The sequence below is a fragment of the Molossus molossus genome, unplaced genomic scaffold (assembly GCF_014108415.1).
Source record: "Molossus molossus isolate mMolMol1 unplaced genomic scaffold, mMolMol1.p scaffold_m16_p_6, whole genome shotgun sequence".
Classification (NCBI taxonomy): Eukaryota; Metazoa; Chordata; class Mammalia; order Chiroptera; family Molossidae; genus Molossus; species Molossus molossus.
Genome location: NW_023425399.1, coordinates 52,583,942 through 52,602,954, shown reverse-complemented (window position 1 = coordinate 52,602,954; position 19,013 = coordinate 52,583,942). Strand labels below are relative to the sequence as shown.

Here is a 19,013-nt window from a genome sequence, read left to right as displayed (position 1 = left end):
TTTTTAATTGGGTTCTTTGTCTTCCTTTTGTTGAGTTGTATGAGCACTCTATATATATTGGAAATTAACCCCTTATCTGATACATCATTGGCAATGATGTTCTCCCATACAGTGGGTTGCCTTTCCATTTTGATGATTGTTTCTTTTGCTGTGCAGAAGCTTTTGAGTTTGATGTAGTCCCATGTGTTCATTTTTTCCTTTGTTTCTGTTGCCTTAGGTGATGTATCAGTGAAAATTCCGCCCCATATGATGTCCGAAATTTTGTTGCCTACATTTTCTTCTAGAATTTTTATGGATTCACGGGTCACATTTAAGTCTTTTATCCATTTTGAGTTTATTTTTGTGTATGGTGTAAGTTGATGGTCTAGTTTCATTTTTTTGCATGTAGCTGTCCAATTTTCCCAACACCATTTATTAAAGAGCTAAGAACTAATTTTCTAAGGCCCCTTTCTATTATGAAGTAGGAAACTTTTCATTGCTTTGTCACAGAAAGATTACTTAAATGAAATCCTCTTCTGTTTCCATTCAGAGGGACAATGCTGGACACAGTTTCTGGGAACTTAATCACATGTGCTTTTTTTTTTTTTTTTGGTAAGAGCAGTGTTTATAAGATAAACAAATAAATAGCAAATGTACAGTCTCGGCTTCAGCTAATCTCAGTCTTGGTGTAGGAAGGTCATCTTCTAGCGAAGAGCTGAAAGAGTCGGGATGCAATGTCAGCAGTATCTGTTTCAGAGTAAGGTCCTACTGTCAAATAACCCTCCATATTTCAAAGGCTGTGGTAAGTTTTTTTGCCTCCAGGTGAGGGCAGCAGAAAGGGGGTAGTTGCTAATGGACACACTCTTCTCTGTATACTCCACACTGAGCTTGACATGGGGAAAGGGCCCCACCACAAAAACAATAAGGTTGCTGCTGGGTACTGACTCTTGCACATCACGGATGACTGGGTGGAAAAAGAAGTGCCAATTTTTATGCATTCAACCGGGAAATGATCTGACACTGGATTCTTAATCATGTTCAAGTGCTTCTGGGGGCCATCAGCTGCTTGAACACTGGGTTTGTGTAAAAGCTGAATCATGAAGCCACAAAAGTGGTCAAAGGTTTTGGGAATTTGAGTCTGGGGTTCACTTCCATAAGCACATCTTCCGTGTATGGATATAAACCTGTATGTAGCAAGCCAACTCGGTTCAGGGCACTGTCCATCAGTATCAGTAAACTCTGTTGGGCTATGTCTGGTCTCACTTCCCCAGGGTTTGTCCATTCTTCAACAACATGGACTTGTGGTTGTCACAAATTAGTAGCTCATATGCCTTCCATACCTTGACTCTCACCAGACCCGGCCCCTTCCAGCACCACAATGAGCCTACAGCCTTCCATCTTGCTTTCCACCCCAAGTTGGGGCTGCTTGGGCGCCACAGCATCCCAGTTTTATTCCTGGTCCCCACCGCAATGCTTACAAGGTTGGAATTCACTACTGGGCCAATCATGTGTACTTTTAACCTAATAAGCAACATTGATTTTCTACCAGGGCACATGCACACTCACTCCATTAGGAACAGCAACCAGGAGTCCCTGGAAAGTAGCTTGAAGCTCACTGTGCCTCTGGTCTCCCTCTTACTGGTCTATCAGTGCATGTCTTCAGAAAGCTCCCTTCCTTGTGTAGTATCTGCTGTGCACCAGGTTACTGGTGGCACAGAGGATTAATATGGGGTCTCTCCCCTCAAGAGCCTTGTTCTCAGTGGCAAGAGACAGACTTTACAAACCAGGATCCCCTGTGCAGACAACCCTAGGACAGTTTCCACTATGTAGCCCATTTTGTTTGGCCTACAGAATGGCAATTTGCTGGTTTGTATTTTATTGCATTTACTTTAGGTAGGATATCATTTTCTGTCATCTTGTTGCATTTTATATTCCCTGTCTGGCCCCCAAAGACACCTTAGTTTGGGACATGACATTTGACTTAAATAGATAACATATTCTATGGTATGGGCTATTATAGAGGCAAGAATTAATGGCTATGGGAGCATGAAGGAAAGAATGAATTCTGCTAGGGTTGGAGCCCAGGCCTATGAGTTAGGGAGAGCTCAACTGACCAGGTGACTTTTGAACTAGTGTCCTGAAAGTTAGGTAGGAGTTCACCAAAAGGTCAGGATGAATGCAGTCTATCCTAGAAAAATGAGATAATGACAAGAATGACAATACTCCATCAGGGGTGTGGGGACTCAGAGGGACAGTGTACACTGGGACTTGTTAGGTGTAGAATTTAGAAGAGAAGAGAAACCTCATGGAGATTGTGCTTCCCTGACTGAGGCAGCAGTTGGTGGGCTGTAGCTTGCTTGCCATCAAGGCAAAAGAAGAATGGAAACAAGAACTCTTGCTGTCTTGAAACCCCCAACCCACCCTAACCATTTGAAACTTACCTCACTGACCCCTGCTGAGTGGGACGGTGTGGGGGCAGCTCCTGTCTTCTGTACTGACACCCTCTGGGAGCCATATTCATCCTAACTGGGCCTTACTCCTAGCCTTTGTGCCCAGCAGATTCTTTCAGATTTCACTCCAGATGTCAGCAGCTAAGGGAATTTTCCTAAAGAGAAAGCCTGGCAGGTGAGAGAAGCTGGAGGTGTGCCAGGTTGGAGGTGAGACAGTTAAAGAGTGAGGGCTCAGGTACAATCCACAGTACCAAGTCCCTGGCTGTCAAGTGAGACAACAGGAGAGAACTTCCAGGGGATGGGGATGGCTGGTGAAGTAGGCAGGGTAGGGTGGTTTCAACTTGGCAGATGTTCTCAGTAGTTGAAGGCTGTTTATGTGGTTTAGGTAGTGAAATACTCCTCGAGTCTCATCAGGATGCAAATTACCCAGTGGTTACCTTTCCTAAACTAGGGCCTAGAGTCCAGCTACTAGATGAAGAGAAGGCAGGGCAGAATAACAGGCTCATAAGGGCAGAAGTAGTACTCATCCATCTAGCACATATTTATGGAGCACCTTCTATATGCCATGCATTATGCTGGGTGCTGGACACATGGAAAAAGCCAAATTGATACAAGTTCTCCAGGAAGATGCTCTTTATTTTCAATCTTTATTTCACCCTCATTTTTGAGATATTTTTTTTTCCTGGATAGACTTTGGTGTTGAGAGTTTTTCTTTAGTTTCCGTTTGTTTTGTTGTTGTTTTCATTTCAGCACTTCTCAACATAGTCTTCTGGTACTCATTTCTGAGGAGAAATCATTTGTCATTTTTGTTCTTGTTCCTTTATATTTTTTTAATTCCTCCCAACTGGTTTAAAAATTTCTTTTTGACCTTTGGTTTTTATCAGTTTGATGATGGTCTCCCAAGTCTTCTTTATATCTTTTGTTTATCTTTTGCTTGGGGTTTGCTGAGCTTTTTGGATAATCAAGTTAGTATTTTTTATCAAATTTGGCATTTCCAGTCATTAGTTTTGCTACATTTTCAATATCTTCTACTTCTGGGACTGCAATTATGTGAATATGAGACTATTTGATATTGTCCCACAGATCCCTGTTCATTTTCTTCTTCAATCTTTATTTTCCCCTCTTTATTCTTCATATTGAATAGTTCTATTGATTTTTCTTCAAATTCACAGATTTTTTTTTTTTGGCATTTTCATGCTGTTAACATCACCATATGAATATTTCACTTCACTTATATTATGTACTTTTAAGGTCTAGAACCTCGAGTCTTTAAAAATAGTTTTCAGTTTTCTGCTGAAATTCCTTATTTATTCATTCACTGTGATATTTGCTTTAATTCTTTGCCCATATCTTCCTTTATTTTTTGATCATATTTTAAATAATGGTTTTAAAGTATTTGTCTGTTAAATCTATATGTGGGCCATTTTGGCATCATTTTTAAATTTAACTTAATTCAATTTATTATTATTATTTTAAATCCTTATCTGAGGATATTCTTCTGTTCATTATCAGATAGAGTGGGAGGGAGGGAGAGGGAAGGAGAGAGAGAGAGAGAGAGAGAGAGAGAGAGAGAGAGAGAGAAAGAAAGAAACATCAATGTGAGATAGATATCGATTGGTTACCTTCCAAATGTGCCCTGACCGGGGATCAAAGCCACAACCCAGGTATGTGCCCTGACTGGGAATCAATTGATGCAAAGGATGACACGCAACCAACTGAGCCACTCTGGCTGGGTACATTTTTTAATTGGTATTTAGATTTTGCTTTTCTTTTTCTTTTTTCTTTAAATAATTTATTAATTTTTGTCACAGATGTTTCTCCTTTTTCCCCCACTGATGCCCCCCTCCCCACCCCTCCCCACCCTGACCCCAACTTTGTGGTCCATGACCTTTGTTCATGCATACATGTATATAAGTTCTTTGTTTATCTATCCCCCACCACCACCTGTTCTGGGGATTGTCAATCTGTACCCCACTACCATGTCTCTGGGACTACCCCATTCCTGTTATGTTTATTATATTCCACAAATAAGTGAGATCATATGATACTTGTCTTTCTCTGTTTGGCTTGTTTAGCTTAGGATAACACTTTCCAGGTCCCTCCATGTTGTCTCAAAGGATAAGAGAGCTTTCTTTCTTACAGCTGCATAGTACTCCATTGTGTATATGTACCACTGCTTTTTTATCCATTCATCTACTGATGGACATTTGGGCTGTTTCCCAAATTTCTTAGCTATTGTAAATAGTGCTGCTACGAACATGGGGGTACATATATTCTTTCTGATTGGTGTTTCAGGCTTCTTAGGGTATATTCCTAGAAGTGGGATCACTGGGTCAAATGGCAGTTCAATTTTTAATTTTTTGAGGTAACACCATATTGTTTTCCATAGTGGCTGCACCAGTCTGCATTCCCACCAGCAGTGTACTAAAGTCCTCTTTTCTCCACACCCTCGACAACACTTGTTGTTTGATGATTTGTTGATGGTAGACATTCTGACAGGTGTGACATTCTGACAGGTGTGAGGTAATACCTCATTGTTGTTTTAATTTGCATATCTCTGATGATTAGTGATGTTGACCATTTCTTCATATGTCTCTTAGTCATTTGTATGTCCTATTTGGAGAGGTGTCTATTTAGTTCCTCTGCCCATTTTATAATTGGGTTCATTGTCTTCCTTTTGTTCAGTTGTATGAGTACTCTATATATATTGGAAATTAACCACTTGTCTGATATGTCATTGGCAATTATGCTCTCCCTTACAGTGGGTTGCCTTTCCATCTTGATGATTGTATATTTTACTGTGTGGAAGCTTTTTAGTTTGATGTAGTCCCATATATTCATTTTCTTCTTTGTTTCTGTTGCCTTAAGTGATATATCAGTGAAAATTCTTCTGCGAATGATGTCTGAAATTTTGTTGCCTAAATTTCCTTCTAGGATTTTTATGGATTCATGAGTCACATTTAGGTCTTTTGTCCATTTTGAGTTTATTCTTGTGTATGGTATAAGTTGATGGTCTAGTTTCATTTTTTTGCATGTAGCTGTCCAATTTTCCTAACACCATTTATTAAAGAGGCTGTCTTTACTGCACTGTGTGCTCTTGCCCCCTTTGTCAAATATTAATTGAGCATATTGCCTTGGGTCCATTTCTGGGTTCTCTGTTCTGTTCCACTGGTCTATATGCCTGTTCTTGTGCCAGTACCAGGCTGTTTTGATTACAGTCACTTTGTAGTATAACCTGAAATCTGGTAATGTGATCCCTCCAACTTTGTTCGTCTTTTTCAAGATTGCTGTGGCTATTCGAGGTCTTTGTTGGTTCCATATGAACTTTTGAAGTATTTGTTCTAGTTCTGTGAAGTATGCCGTTGATATTTTGATGGGGGTTGCATTGAATCTATAGATTGGTTTGGGTAATATGGACATTTTAATGATGTTAATTCTTCCAATCCATGAACAAGGTATGTGCTTCCACTTTTTTATATCTTCCTCTATTTCTTTTTTCAATGACCTGTAGTTTTCTGCGAAAGGTCCTGTATTTCTTTGGTTAAGTTTATTCTTAGGTATCTTAATTTTTTTGCCGCAATGGTAAACGGGATTGTTTGCTTAGTTTCTCTTTCTGTGAGTTCATCATTGGTGTAGAAGAATGCTATCGATTCTTGACATTAATTTTGTATCCTGCTACTTTGCCAAATTCATTTATTAAGTCTAGTAAATTTTTGATGAAGTCTTTGTGGTTTTCTATGTATAGTATCATGTCATCTGTGAATAATAACAGTTTCACTTCCTCCTCTCCCATTTGGATCCCTTTTATTATTTTCTCCTGTCTGATTGCTGTGGCTAAGACTTCCCATACTATGTTAAATAATAGTGGCAAAAGTGGGCATCCTTGCCTTGTTCCTGTTCTTAAGGGAAATACTTTTAACTTTTGCCCATTGAGTATGATGTTGGCTGTAGGTCTTTCATATATGGCTTTTATTATGTCAAGATATGATCCCTCTATTCCCAGATTACTGGGCGTTTTATCAGAAATAGGTGCTGGATTTTGTTGAATGCTTTTTCAGTGTCTATTTATATGATTATATGATTTTTATCTTTCATTTTGTGTATGTGGTGTATCACATTTATTGATTTGCGAATATTGTACCAGCCTTGCATTCCTGGGTTGAACCCCATCTGGTCACGGTGAATAATTTTTCTGATGTATTGCTGGATTCGATTTGCTAGTATTTTGGCATCTGTGTTCATCAGGGATATTGGTCTGTAGTTTTCTTTCTTTATAGTGTCTTCTTTTGGTTTTGGAAATAGAATTATGGTGGCCTCATAAAACAAGTTTCTTCTTGAATTCTTCTTTCTTCTTGAATTGTTTGAAATCGCTTGAGGAGAATGGGTATTCGTTCTTCTTTGAATATTTGGTAAAATGCCCAGTCTGGGCCTAGGCTTTTGTTTGCTGGGAGAGTCTTGATTACATCTTCAATTTTTTCTGTTGTTACTGGTCTGTTCAAGTTTTCTCTCTCTTCCCAGTTCAGTTTTTGGAGACTGTGTTTTAGAAATTGGTCCATTTCACTTAGGTTGTCGAATTTGTTGCCATATAATTGTTCATAATAGTTGTTAACAATCCTTTTTATTTCTGTGGTGTCAGTTATTATTTTTTCCCTTTCATTTCTGATTTTGTGTGTTTGGGTTCTCTCTCTTTGTTTCTTGGTGAGTCTAGCTAAGGGTCCATCAATCTTGTTTATCTTTTCGAAAAACCAGCTCTTTGTTTCATTGATCCTTTGAATTGTTTTTTTGGTCTCTATGTCCTTTATTTTTGCTCTGATCTTTACTATTTCCTTCCTTCTACTTGCTCTGCGGTTTTCTTTTTGTTTGCTTCCTAGTTCTTCCAGTTGTGAGGTTAGGTAGTGTATTAGAAATTTTTCTTGTTTCTTGAGGTAGGCCTGTAGTGCTATGAACTCCCCTTTCAGAACTGCTTTCGCTGCATCCCATAGATTTTGTGTTGTGTGTTCATTTTCATTGGTTTCGAGGAAGTTTTCAATTTCTTCCTTGCTCTCCTCAGTAACCTATTCATTGTTCAATAACATGCTATTTAGCCTCCATGTTTTCAAATGTTTTTGCAAGTTCTTGTTGCAATTGATTTCTAATTGCATGACATTTTGATATGAGAAGATGCTTGATATGATTTCAATCTTCTTGAACTTGTAGAAACTTGCTTTATGTCCTAACATGTGGTCTATCTTTGAGAATGTCCCATGTGCACTTGAGAAGAATGTGAATTCCGAGGTTTCGGGATGTTATTCTCTGTCGATATCTATTAAATTCATTTGATCTGGCGCTTCATTTAGAATCTGTGTTTTCTTTTTAATTTTTTGTCTAGAAGACTATCCAGTGATGTCCATGGGGTGTTGAAGTCCTCTGCTATGATTGTATTGCTGTTGTTTTTTTCTTTGAAGTTCTCCAAAATATTCTTTAATATATGTTGATGCTCCTAAATTGGGTGCATATATGTTTTCTAAGGTTATATCTTCCTGTTCGATAGATCCTTTCAATATTACATAGTGGCCTTCTTTGTCTCTCATTATGGCCTTCATTTTGAAATCTACTTTATCAGATATGAGTATTGCTGCCCCAGCTGTTTTTTGCTTTCCATTTGCTTGAAAGATTTTTTTCCATCCCTTCACTTTCAACCTATGCGAGCCTTTTGTTGTGAGGTGGGTTTCTTTTAAAGAACATATATGTGATTCATGCTTTCTTATTCAGTCAGTTATTCTGTGTCTATTTATTGGAGCATTCAAACCATTCACATTTAAGGTGATAATTGATATGTACTTATTTATTGCCTTTTAGTTTAGTTTGGTTCTATTTTTCTTCCTATTTCTTCTACTGATTACAGCAGACCGTTTAGCATATCGTGCAGTCCTGGTTTGGTGTTAATATATTCCCCTAGCCTTATTTGTCTAGAAATCTTTTTATTTGATCTTTTATTTTGAATGATAGTCTTGCTGGATAGAGTAGTCTTGGATTCAGATCCTTGTTTTTCATGACCTTGATTACTTCATGCTGTACCCTTCTGGCCTTTACTGTTTCTGTTGAGAAGTCATCTGAAAGCCTTATGGGGTTTCCTTTGTAGGTAAACCTGTTGCTTATATCTTGCTGCCTTTAGGATTCTATGTTTGTCTTTAATTTTTGGTATTTTAATTACTCTGTGTCTTGGTGTGGGCCTGTTTGGGTTCTTCTTACTTGGGGCTCTCTGTGCTTCTTGAACTTGAATGCCTTCTTCATTCACCAAGTTAGGAAAGTTTTCTGTCATTATTTCTTCAAATATATTCTCTAACCCTTGCCCATTTTCTTTCTCTTCAGAGACTCCTATGATGGGAATGTTATTATGTTTCCAGTTGTCCCACAGTTCTCTTAAGCTATCTTCCTGTTTTTTTTTAAATTTATTTTTTATTGATTAAATTTGTTACAGATGATTCTCCTTTTTTCCCCCACTGATTTCCTCCTCCCCCTTCCCTCCCTGCCGCTTTCCCAGATTGTTGTCCATGTCCACTGTTCATGCATACATGCGTATAAGTTCTGTGGTTCATCCCTCCCCCACCTCCCCACTCCTTAGGGGATTGTCAGTCTGTACCCCGCTTCCGCGTCTCTGGGACTTCCCCATTCCTCAAACTGTTATGTTCATTATATTCCACAAATCAGTGAGATCATATGAAATTTGTCTTTCTCTGTTTGGCTTGTTTCACTTAGGATGATACTTTCCAGGTCCCTCCATGTAGTCTCAAAGGATAAGAGATCTTTCTTTCTTACCGCTGCATAGTACTCCATTGTGTATATGTACCACAGCAATTTGATCCATTCGTCTACTGGTGGGCACTTGGGCTGTTTCCAGATCTTAGCGATTGTAAATAGTGCTGCTACAAAGATGGGGGTACATATATTCTTTCTGATTGGTGTTTTATGCTTCTTAGGGTATATTCCTAGAAGTGGGATCACTGGGTCAAATGGAAGATCAATTTTTAATTTTTTGAGGTGACACCATATTGTTTTCCATAGTGGCTGCACCATCTGCATTCCCACCAGCAGTGTACTAGAGTCCCCTTTTCTCCACACCCTCGCCAACACTTGTTGTTTGATGATTTGTTGATGGCAGCCATTCTGACAGGTGTTAGGGGATACCTCATTGTTGTATTGATTTGCATCTCTCTGATGATTAGTGATGACGAGCATTTCTTCATATGCTTCTTAGCCATTTGTATGTCCTGTTTGGAGAGGTGTCTATTTAGTTCCTCTGCCCATTTTTTAATTGGATTCTTTGTCTTCCTTTTGTGGAGTTGAATGAGCACTCTATATGTATTGGAAATTAACCCCTTATCTGATATATCATTGGCAATTATGCTCTCCCATACAGTGGGTAGCCTTTCTGTTTTGATGATTGTATCTTTCGCTGTGCAGAAGCTTTTGAGTTTGATGTAGTCCCATGTGTTCATTTTCTCCTTTGTTTCTATTGCCTTAGGTGATGTGTCAGTAAAAATTCTGCTGCGTATGATGTCTGAGATTTTGTTGCCCACAGTCTCCTCTAGGATTTTTATGGATTCATGAGTTACATTGAAGTCTTTTATCCATTTTGAGTTTATTTTGGTGTAGGGTGTAAGTTGATGGTCTAGTTTCATTTTTCTGCAAGTAGCTGTCCAATTTTCCCAGCACCATTTATTAAAGAGGCTGTCCTTAGTCCACTGTATGCTCTTGCCCCCTTTGTCAAATATTAATTGAGCAAATTGCCTTGGGTCCATTTCTGGGTTCTCTATTCTGTTCCACTGGTCTATATACCTGTTCTTGTGCCAGTACCAGGCTGTTTTGATTATAGTGGCTTTGTAGTATAACCTGAAATCTGGTATTGTGATCCCTCCAACTTTGTTCTTCCTTTTCAAGATTGCTGTGGCTATTCGAGGCCTTTTTTGGTTCCATATGAACTTTTGAAGTAATTGTTCTAATTCTGTGAAGTATGTCGTTGGTATTTTGATGGGGATTGCGTTGAATCTATATATTGCTTTGGGTAATATGGACATTTTAATCATGTTAATTCTCCCAATCCATGAACAGGGTATGTGCTTCCACTTTTTTACATCTTGCTCTATTTCTTTTTTCAAAGACCTGTAGTTTTCTGCGAAAGGTCCTGTATTTCTTTGGTTAAGTTTATTCTTAGGTATCTTAATTTTTTTGCCGCAATGGTAAATGGGATTGTTTGCTTAGTTTCTCTTTCTGTGAGTTCATCATTGGTGTATAAGAATGCCATCGATTTCTTGACGTTAATTTTGTATCCTGCTACTTTGCCAAATTCATTTATTAAGTCTAGTAAGCTTTTGGTGGAGTCTTTGGGGTTTTCTATGTACAGTGTCATGTCATCTGCAAATAATGACAATTTCACTTCCTCCTTTCCAATTTGGATCCCTTTTATTTTTTCTTCCTGTCTGATTGCTGTGGCTAAGACTTTCAGTACTATGTTACATAGGAGTGGCGAAAGTGGGCATCCTTGCCTTGTTCCTGTTCTTAAGGGAAATGCTTTTAGTTTTTGCCCATTGAGTATGATGTTGGCTTCTTCCTGTTTTTTAATTGTTTTTTTTTCTTTTTAGTTTTCTGATTGGTTGATTATTTTCTATGCTGTCTTCTAATTCATTGATCTGGTCCTCAGCTTCCTCTACTCTGCTGGTTAGTCCTTCCAAGGTGTTCTTAATTTCTGCTATGTCATTCTTCATTTTCATTTGGTTGGTGTTCAGTGTTTCTGTATCTTTCCTCATGGTGCTGATGTCCTTACTCATGGTGTTGAACTTCCTCAAGATCATGGCTCTGCACTCTTCCTCTGATAATTTGCTTAGCTGCATTTCATTTATCTCATTTTGATAGAGTTCTCTTGTTCTTTCATTTGGGATTTGTTTCTTTGTTTCACCATTTTGGGTATATCAGTGGGTTTTGGAGCCTGCCAAATTTTCCCTTTGGTGTTGGTGTTCTGTTGTTTGTGGCTCCCTCTATTGGGTTTGGACTAGCCTGGGTGGGCCCACGTTAAACACCACTGTCAAATCTTACTTTCCTGGGTAGCTTTCCAAGCCCAGGAAAGGTTCAGTTATCCTCTAGCTTTTTCCTGGTGGCTAGTAGTCTCAGTTACTCTGCCTTGGAATGTAGCCCAGGTGTTCTGCATAAGACAATTTTCAGATGATGGGATAGATGCTGGTTATTATTGAGCCTCAATTTGCATTTTTTTGCCTCACCTGGGAAAGGCTGAATCTCCGAGGGGTGGGGGGCTGCAGCTTTTCCCCACAGCTCTGCAAAGGAGCACACTGGCCACCATCCTTTGTGGCTGCAACTCAGCAAAAATTCTGAGTGCCCTCCAAATCCTGGTTGTCCCCACAGAGTTCTAGCCTAGTCTGCCTTTCCTCTGCTGTAGCCCCCAGGCGAGTGGCTATGGCTGTTTTAGCACTCTGTCCTGGCTCTCTGTGTTGTGTAGGGAGCTTGTTCTTTATTTCCCAAGGGTGCTGATGACAGCTAAGTCTGCTGCTGTCCTTGGGCTTCCCGCCCGCCACCTTCTCGCGCCTCTGCAGATCTTACCCTAGTTATATGGTTCTGTCCTGCTGCTTTTCTGTTGCTTTTTTTTGAGGATTTGTCTGTATTTTAGTTGAAATTCCCATTTGGCCCTGGGAGATTGTCTGCGTGGCTTCTATTCACTCTGCCTCCATTTCACATGCTCTAAGTCTACCTCTTGCACAGGTGGGTTGCACAAGCCCTTCTGGTGACCCTGCACCCTGAAGGTCCTGCGGGTAACTCAATGGCACAGTCCCTGCTGGTTCTCGCAGGCCTCTCTGGTGCTTTAGCACCCCACAGGCCCCATGGGTAACTAGATCGAGCATCCCTGCTGGGTCGCACAGTCCTCTCTGGTACTTCAGCACCCAGCAGGTCCTCCGGGTAATTGGATGATACAGTCCCTGCTAGGTTGCACAGGCCTCTCTGGTGCTTCAGCACCCCATGGGTCCTGTGGGTAACTAGATCGTACTGTCCCTGCTGGGTCGCACAGGCCGTTCAGTTGTTTCAGCTCCCCACAGGTCCCGTGGGTAACTAGATCGCACAATCTCTGCTGGGTCACACAGGCCTCTCTGGTGTTCCCACACCCTGTCCTTCTAGCGGGTGGGGAGCTGGATCATGCCAGTCTGTCTTGGGCTCCAGCTTTCCATTGCTCTTGTGGCCTACTAGATTGCACAAGCCTCTGTGGAAACCCCAGGTTCTGCTGCTGGGACTGGGGAGTGCTGCTGCTCAGTGGGGCTCAACCCCTGCTTTTCTTTTGCTGTAGTTTGGTGATGGGTCTCAGCTGCTGGTCTTTGCTTCTCTTGCCTTGGGATGGATGTATATCTCAACCCTTATGGGGCTGCTACTATAGGGGATGGTCCTGGGCTCCGGGCTGTCTGCAGCTTCCGGGACCAGCACTTTGGGAGCTCCACTACTGTGTACTGGTCTGTGTTGACACAGAGTGTCCACTTTTCCAATGGTGCCAGGTGTGCTGGTGGGCTCAGGTTGCTGGGCCCTAGCTGCTCCCACTGCCTCCTCCCAGGGAAGACTCGGGATCTTCCAAAATGGTGGGACCTCCCTGGGGTACAGGGAGAAGCGCCCTGAATGGCCACTTACCGAGGTAGCCAGCTGCTTTGTCCGCAGCACAGGAACTTTCTGCTCTGTGTCTCTGCATTGCTGGGGTTTGGTCGTCCACCTTCACGTCCACTCACACTCTCTCACACACTCATTCACTCTCTCACACACTCACCCTCCCTCCGGTCCTTCCTGCCGATATCTTCCTCCTGTAATTTCTTTATCTGGTTTTGGTATGAGGATAATGCTGGCCTCATAAAGTTAGCTTGGGAGACTTTCCTCCTGTTGAATTTTTGGAATAGTTTGAAAAGGATGGATGTTAATTCTTCTTTGAACTTTTGGTAAAATTTACCTGTGAAGCTGTCTGGTTCAGGACTTTTGTTTGTTGGGAGTTTTTGTTTTTTTAAAAATTATTAATTAAATTTTATTTGTAGTAATCTCTCTGTTTAGCGTTTCTGTTTCTTCTTGATTCAGTTTTGGAAGATTGTATGTTTCTAGGAATTTATTTATTTCTTCCAAATTGTTCATAGTATTTACTTAAAATCCTTTGTATTTCTGTTGTGTTGATTCACTTCTCCTTTTTCATTTCTACTATTATTTATTTGGGTATTCTGTCTTTTTATCCTGATGTGTCTGGTAAAGGTTTATCAATCTTGTTTATCTTTTCAAAGAACCAGCTCTTGGTTTTATTGATCTTTTATATATATATTTTACTCTTATTTTATTTATTTCCACTCTGATCTTTATTTTTTCCTTTGGGCTTTGGTTGTTCTTTTCCTAGTTATTTTAGGTGTAAGGTTAGATTGTTTACTTGATATTTTTTTATTTCTTGAGGTGGGCCTGTATTGCTATGAATTTCCTTTTTAATTTCCACAGCTTTTGCTGTGTTCCATAGATTTTAGGTTGCTGTATTTTTTTGTTGTTGTTGTTAATACTCACCTAAGAATATTTTTTTTAATGATTTGTAGAGAGAGTAGTAGGGAGGGAGGAAGGGGAAGAAAGGGAAAGAGAGAGAGAGAGAGAGATGTGAGAGAGATACATCAATTGGTTGCATCCTCTACGTGCCCTGACCAGGGCTGAGGATCAAAACTTCAACCCAGATATATGCAACCCAGGTGTGTACCCTTGAGTGGAAATTGAACTCACGACCCTTCAGTGTACAGGCCAACAATCTAACCACTGTGTCATACCAGCCAGGGCTAGGTTGTTGTGTTTTGTTTTTATTTTGTGGTATGTGCTCCTAGCTGGAACTGAACCTGGGACTCTCTGGTCTGTAGGCTGATGCTCAACTGTTGAGCCAAACTGGCTAGGACAGTTGTTGTGTTTTTAATTACATTTGCCTCAAGATATCTTTTTATTTCTTCCTAGATCTCATTGTTAACCCACTCATTGTTTAATAGCATGTTATTTAGCCTGTACATGTTTTTGTGTTTTTCAGTTTTTTTCCTTGTAATTGATTTCTAGTTTTATACTATTTTAGTCAGAGAAGATTCTTGATATGATTTTAATCTTCTTAAATTTATTTAGACTTGTTTTGTGGCCAGACAAGTGGTATATCCTGGAAACTGGTCCATGTGCATTTGAAAAGAATATATATTCTGCTCTAAAATTGTCAAGTAAGTCCATCTGGTCTCTTGTGTCTTTTAAGGTTGCTGTTTACTTGTTGATTTTTTTTTTTTTTCCTAGAGATCTATCCTGTGATGTCAATGGGATGTTACAGTCCACTACTATGACTGTGTTAATGTTACTCTCTCCCTTTTTATCTATGAATATTTGCTTTATATATTTAGGTACTCCTGTGTTGAGTGTATAAATGTTTATAAAGGTTATATATATATCCTTTGTTAGATTGATTCCTTTACCATTATGAAATGTCCTTCTTGTTGCTTATTATAGCCTTTGTGTTAAAATCTATTTTGTATGATACATGTATTGCTATCCCAGCTGTTTTGTTTCCACTTGCATGAATTATCTTTTTTTTTTTTTACCCCTTTACTTTCAGTCTATGCGAGTCTTTCAATATGAAGTGGGTCTCTTGTACACAGTATATATATGGGTCTTGTTTTCTTATCCATTTAGCTTGTTTTCTTATCCTATGTTTTTTGACTGGAGCATTTATCTATTTTCATTTAAAGTGATTATTGATAGGTACATAGTCATTGCCATTTTTTAATTTTATTTATGTTCTCCACCCACTCCCCGCTTCTTTTTTTTTCCCTCATTCGAGGACATTTTTCCATTTTTTGTGTTCAAGTAGAGTGGGAGGGAGAGAGAGGAACAGAGAGAGAGAAACATCGACGTGAAAGGAACACATCGAGTGGCTCCCACCTGCACAACCGACCAGGGCCGGGGACAAACTGCAACCGAGGTATGCGCCCCTCACGGGAACCGAACCCGGGTCTCTCAGGACCGCAGGCCGATGCTCTAACCGCTGAGCCAAACCGGCCAGGGCCCTCCCCGCTTCTTTTTAAAGAAGTCCTTTTGTTTCTTGTAATGCTGATGTGATGATGAACTCCTTTAGCTTTTTCTTATCTGGGAAGATCTTTAGCTCTCCTTCAATTTGACTTCATTTTTTTTTTTTTTTTTAATCCTCACCCGAGGACATTTTCCCATTTTTTTGTTCAGGTAGAGTGGGAGGGAGAGAGAGGAACAGAGAGAGACAGAAACATCGATGTGAAAGGAACACATCGAGTGGCTGCCACCCGCACGACCGACTAGGGCCGGGGACAAACTGCAACCGAGGTACGCGCCCTTAGTGGGAACCGAACCCGGGTCTCTCAGGACCGCAGGCCGACGCTCTAACTGCTGAGCCAAACTGGCCAGGGCTAGCTCTCCTTCAATTTTAAATGCTAGTCTTGCAGGGTAGAGTAGGGTTGATTGTAGGTCTTTGCTTTTCATCACTTTTGAATATTTCGTGCCACTTCCTTCTGTCTTGAAAAGTTTCTATTGAGAAATCAGCTGACAGTATTATGGGAACTCCTTTGTACGTAACTTACTGTCTTTCTCTTGCTGCTTTTAAGATTCTCTTCTTGTCTTTAACCTTTAGAATTTGAATTATATTGTGTGTTGGTGTGGGCCTTTTTGTCTTCATCTTGTTTGGCACTCTCTGAGCTTATTGGATTGTGTGTCTTTTTTGCTTCACCAGATTAGAGAAGTTTTCAGTAATTATTTCTTCAAATAGTCTCTCAATCACTTGCTCTTTGTCTTCTCCTTCTGGTGTCCCTATGATGTGAATGTTGTGACACTTGATATTGTCCCAGTGGTTCCTTCAACTATCTTTATTTTTAAAAATGTTTTTATTGATTATTTTTGAGAGAGGGTAAGGGGGAGAGAGATAGAAACATTGATGTGAGAGAGAAACATCTGCTGGCTGCCTCCTGCATGCCCCTTACTGGGGATCGAGCCTCTGCAACCCGGGCATGTGCCCTGACCAGGAATAGAACCAGGACCTCTTAGTCCATGGGACAATGCTCAATCCACTGAGCCACACCGGCCAGGCTATCCTCATTTTTAAATTCTGTTTTTTCTTTGTTGCTCTGATTGTATGTGTTTTGTTACTTGCCTACCAAACTGTTGATTTGTTTCTCTGCTTCATCTAATAGGCTGTTGACTCCTAGTGTATTCTTCATTTCAGTTATTGCATTCTTTATTTCTTTTTTTCTCGCTGCCTTTGATCTTGCTTTTATTCAAAATTAGCTGTCCAAATGATTTGACCTTTATGGAATAAACAAATTTAAGTGTATGGTGCAGGCTTCTTTTCTTCTGTGGTGGGTTTCTTTTCTGAGGGCTTCTTTTCAGCTGCTGGTTTCTTGGTAGCTGCAGGTTTTTTTTTTTCCCCACCAAAGGCTGCTTCTGCTTCTTCATGCCAGCAGCCTTCTTTCCTTTCTTCCCAACCCCAGACTTCTTACCTGGAACCCTTTTCTCATTATATTTGGCTTCTAGTGCTGCTGCTGCTTTATCTACCTAGAGCTTGTGGTTCTTGACCTGGAGAAAAATGGTGTTCTGGTGCATTGTCTTTACATATGGGTTTAGATTCAACATGATTCTCAGTGGATTCTTCTTTAGGACTGTGTGGTGCTGGGGAGGGTGGTGCTCTTTGGACCTCTGGCTTTACAAGATTCTACTACGGTCTATATTGAGCATCTTGTACATGGGAAGGTTGTAGTTACTCTTGAGGGAGGCAGCTTTAAGCCAAGTGCTGTGCAGATCATCTAACTTGCAGAAAGGACTTTCAGTTCAAACGCAGAAATGGCCTGCGTGCCCACCAGGAGCAAGATTCAAAATGTTCACTTTGCTTACATTAAGCAGAGTAATTCTAGGTATGTTTCTGGAGGCTTTGATGATACTGTTGTCCTCATTATAGATGATGCAAGGTCTCTGTGCTGGATACTATGACGGTTTTTCATTTTGCCCTTGCCAGCTCTCATTGCTGAGAGGTATAGACTTTTTTGATATCATTCCAGGACTTAAGTTTCTTTTCCTTTTTTTTTTTTTTATCCTCATCTGAGGACATTTTTTTTTTTGCATTTATCTTCTGATAGATTGGGTGAGAGAGAGGGAGGGAGAGAGAGAGAAACATCTATGTGAGAGAGACACATCGAGTGGCCACCACCCACACAACCCCAACCGGGGCCAAGGACAAATTGCAACCAAGGTACATTCTTTTAGCGGAAACTGAACTCAGGACTCTCTGGTCCGCAGGCTGGCACTCTAACCGTTGAGCCAAACTGGCCAGGGCAAGGCCTTAAGTTTCTTAAGAAGTAAAACAGCTCCTTGGTTTTTTTGCAGCCTTTAACTTTATCTTCAACCACCAAAGGAAGTTTATAAACTTCCTCAATATGATGACCTTTAGACATGATCAGTGCTGGTAAGGCTTAGGCAGCTAGGGCAGAGCAGATGGCATATTACTTCTATGTTGTGTTCACTCTGCAGCACCAACAGCACCAGTTTTTGGTTGGTGCAAACATGCTGCCCCCATGACACATATTTCCAAAAACACCTTGGTCAGAATGGTGAAATTCACCTCCTCAAACTCTGGGAATTCAAGCCACAGCTCTGCCAGTACAAGACTCAGCACTGATCTGATGACCTGTCAATTTACTGACAACATAGGGCTGTCTGTTGTTTTTGCACCAGTTGGTGTGGACAAAGTTCACAATATCTGGTTGAATGGGAGCCTTGAACAGAGCAGGCAAAGTGTATTTTTGCCAGATGCACCCCTTTTTGGAGTATTATTAGTGGATGCATGATCTTCATGCCATGGAGAGGACAAGGCTACACTCCTCTCAACCCAGTGGCTTCCACAGGAAAAGGTGTATTCTTTTTTTTTATGTTTATTAAATTTTATTATTATTTTTTAAATCTTTATTGTTGAATGTATTACAGATGTTCCTCGTTTTTCCCCCATTGACCCCCCTCCTCCCCACTCTCGCCCCCCTCCCGCCTTTTCCCACAATATTGTCTGTGTTCTTTGGTTATGCATATAAGTACTTTGGTTTATTTCTTCCCACCCCCCAACCCCTTTCCCTTTGAGGTTTGTCAGTCTGGCAATGAATTTGTACTTCTTAATCCCTTCACCTTTTTCACCCATTCCCCCAGCCCCCCTCCCATCTGGCAACCAACAAAATGTTCTCTGTATCTATGAGAATGTTTCTGTTTTGCCTGTCCATTTTGTTTGTAGATTCCATTGTCGATAGATATGTATTCATTGCCATTTTGTTTGTTCATGTATTTTATCTTTTTCTTCAAAAAGACCATCATTTCATATAATAATGGTTTGGTGGTGATGAACTCCTTTAACTTTTTCTTGTCTGGGAAACTCTTTATATGGCCATCAATTCTAAATGACAGCTTTGCAGGATAGAGTAATCTTGATTGTAGATTCTGGCTTTTCATCATTCTGAATATTTCTTGCCACTCCCTTCTGGCCTGCAAAGTTTCTTTTGAGAAATCAGCTGACAGCCTTAT

The 19,013-nt window shown here is 40.3% G+C and overlaps 1 protein-coding gene and 1 pseudogene across 5 annotated transcripts in view; one reads left to right on the top strand and one right to left on the bottom strand.

Moving 5' to 3' along the window:
• RAB43 (RAB43, member RAS oncogene family) overlaps nucleotides 1-19,013 on the top strand; it is a 110,959-nt gene that overhangs the window by 27,329 nt on the left and 64,617 nt on the right. The window lies entirely within an intron of this gene.
• Nucleotides 751-2,494, bottom strand: LOC118618364 (annotated as a pseudogene).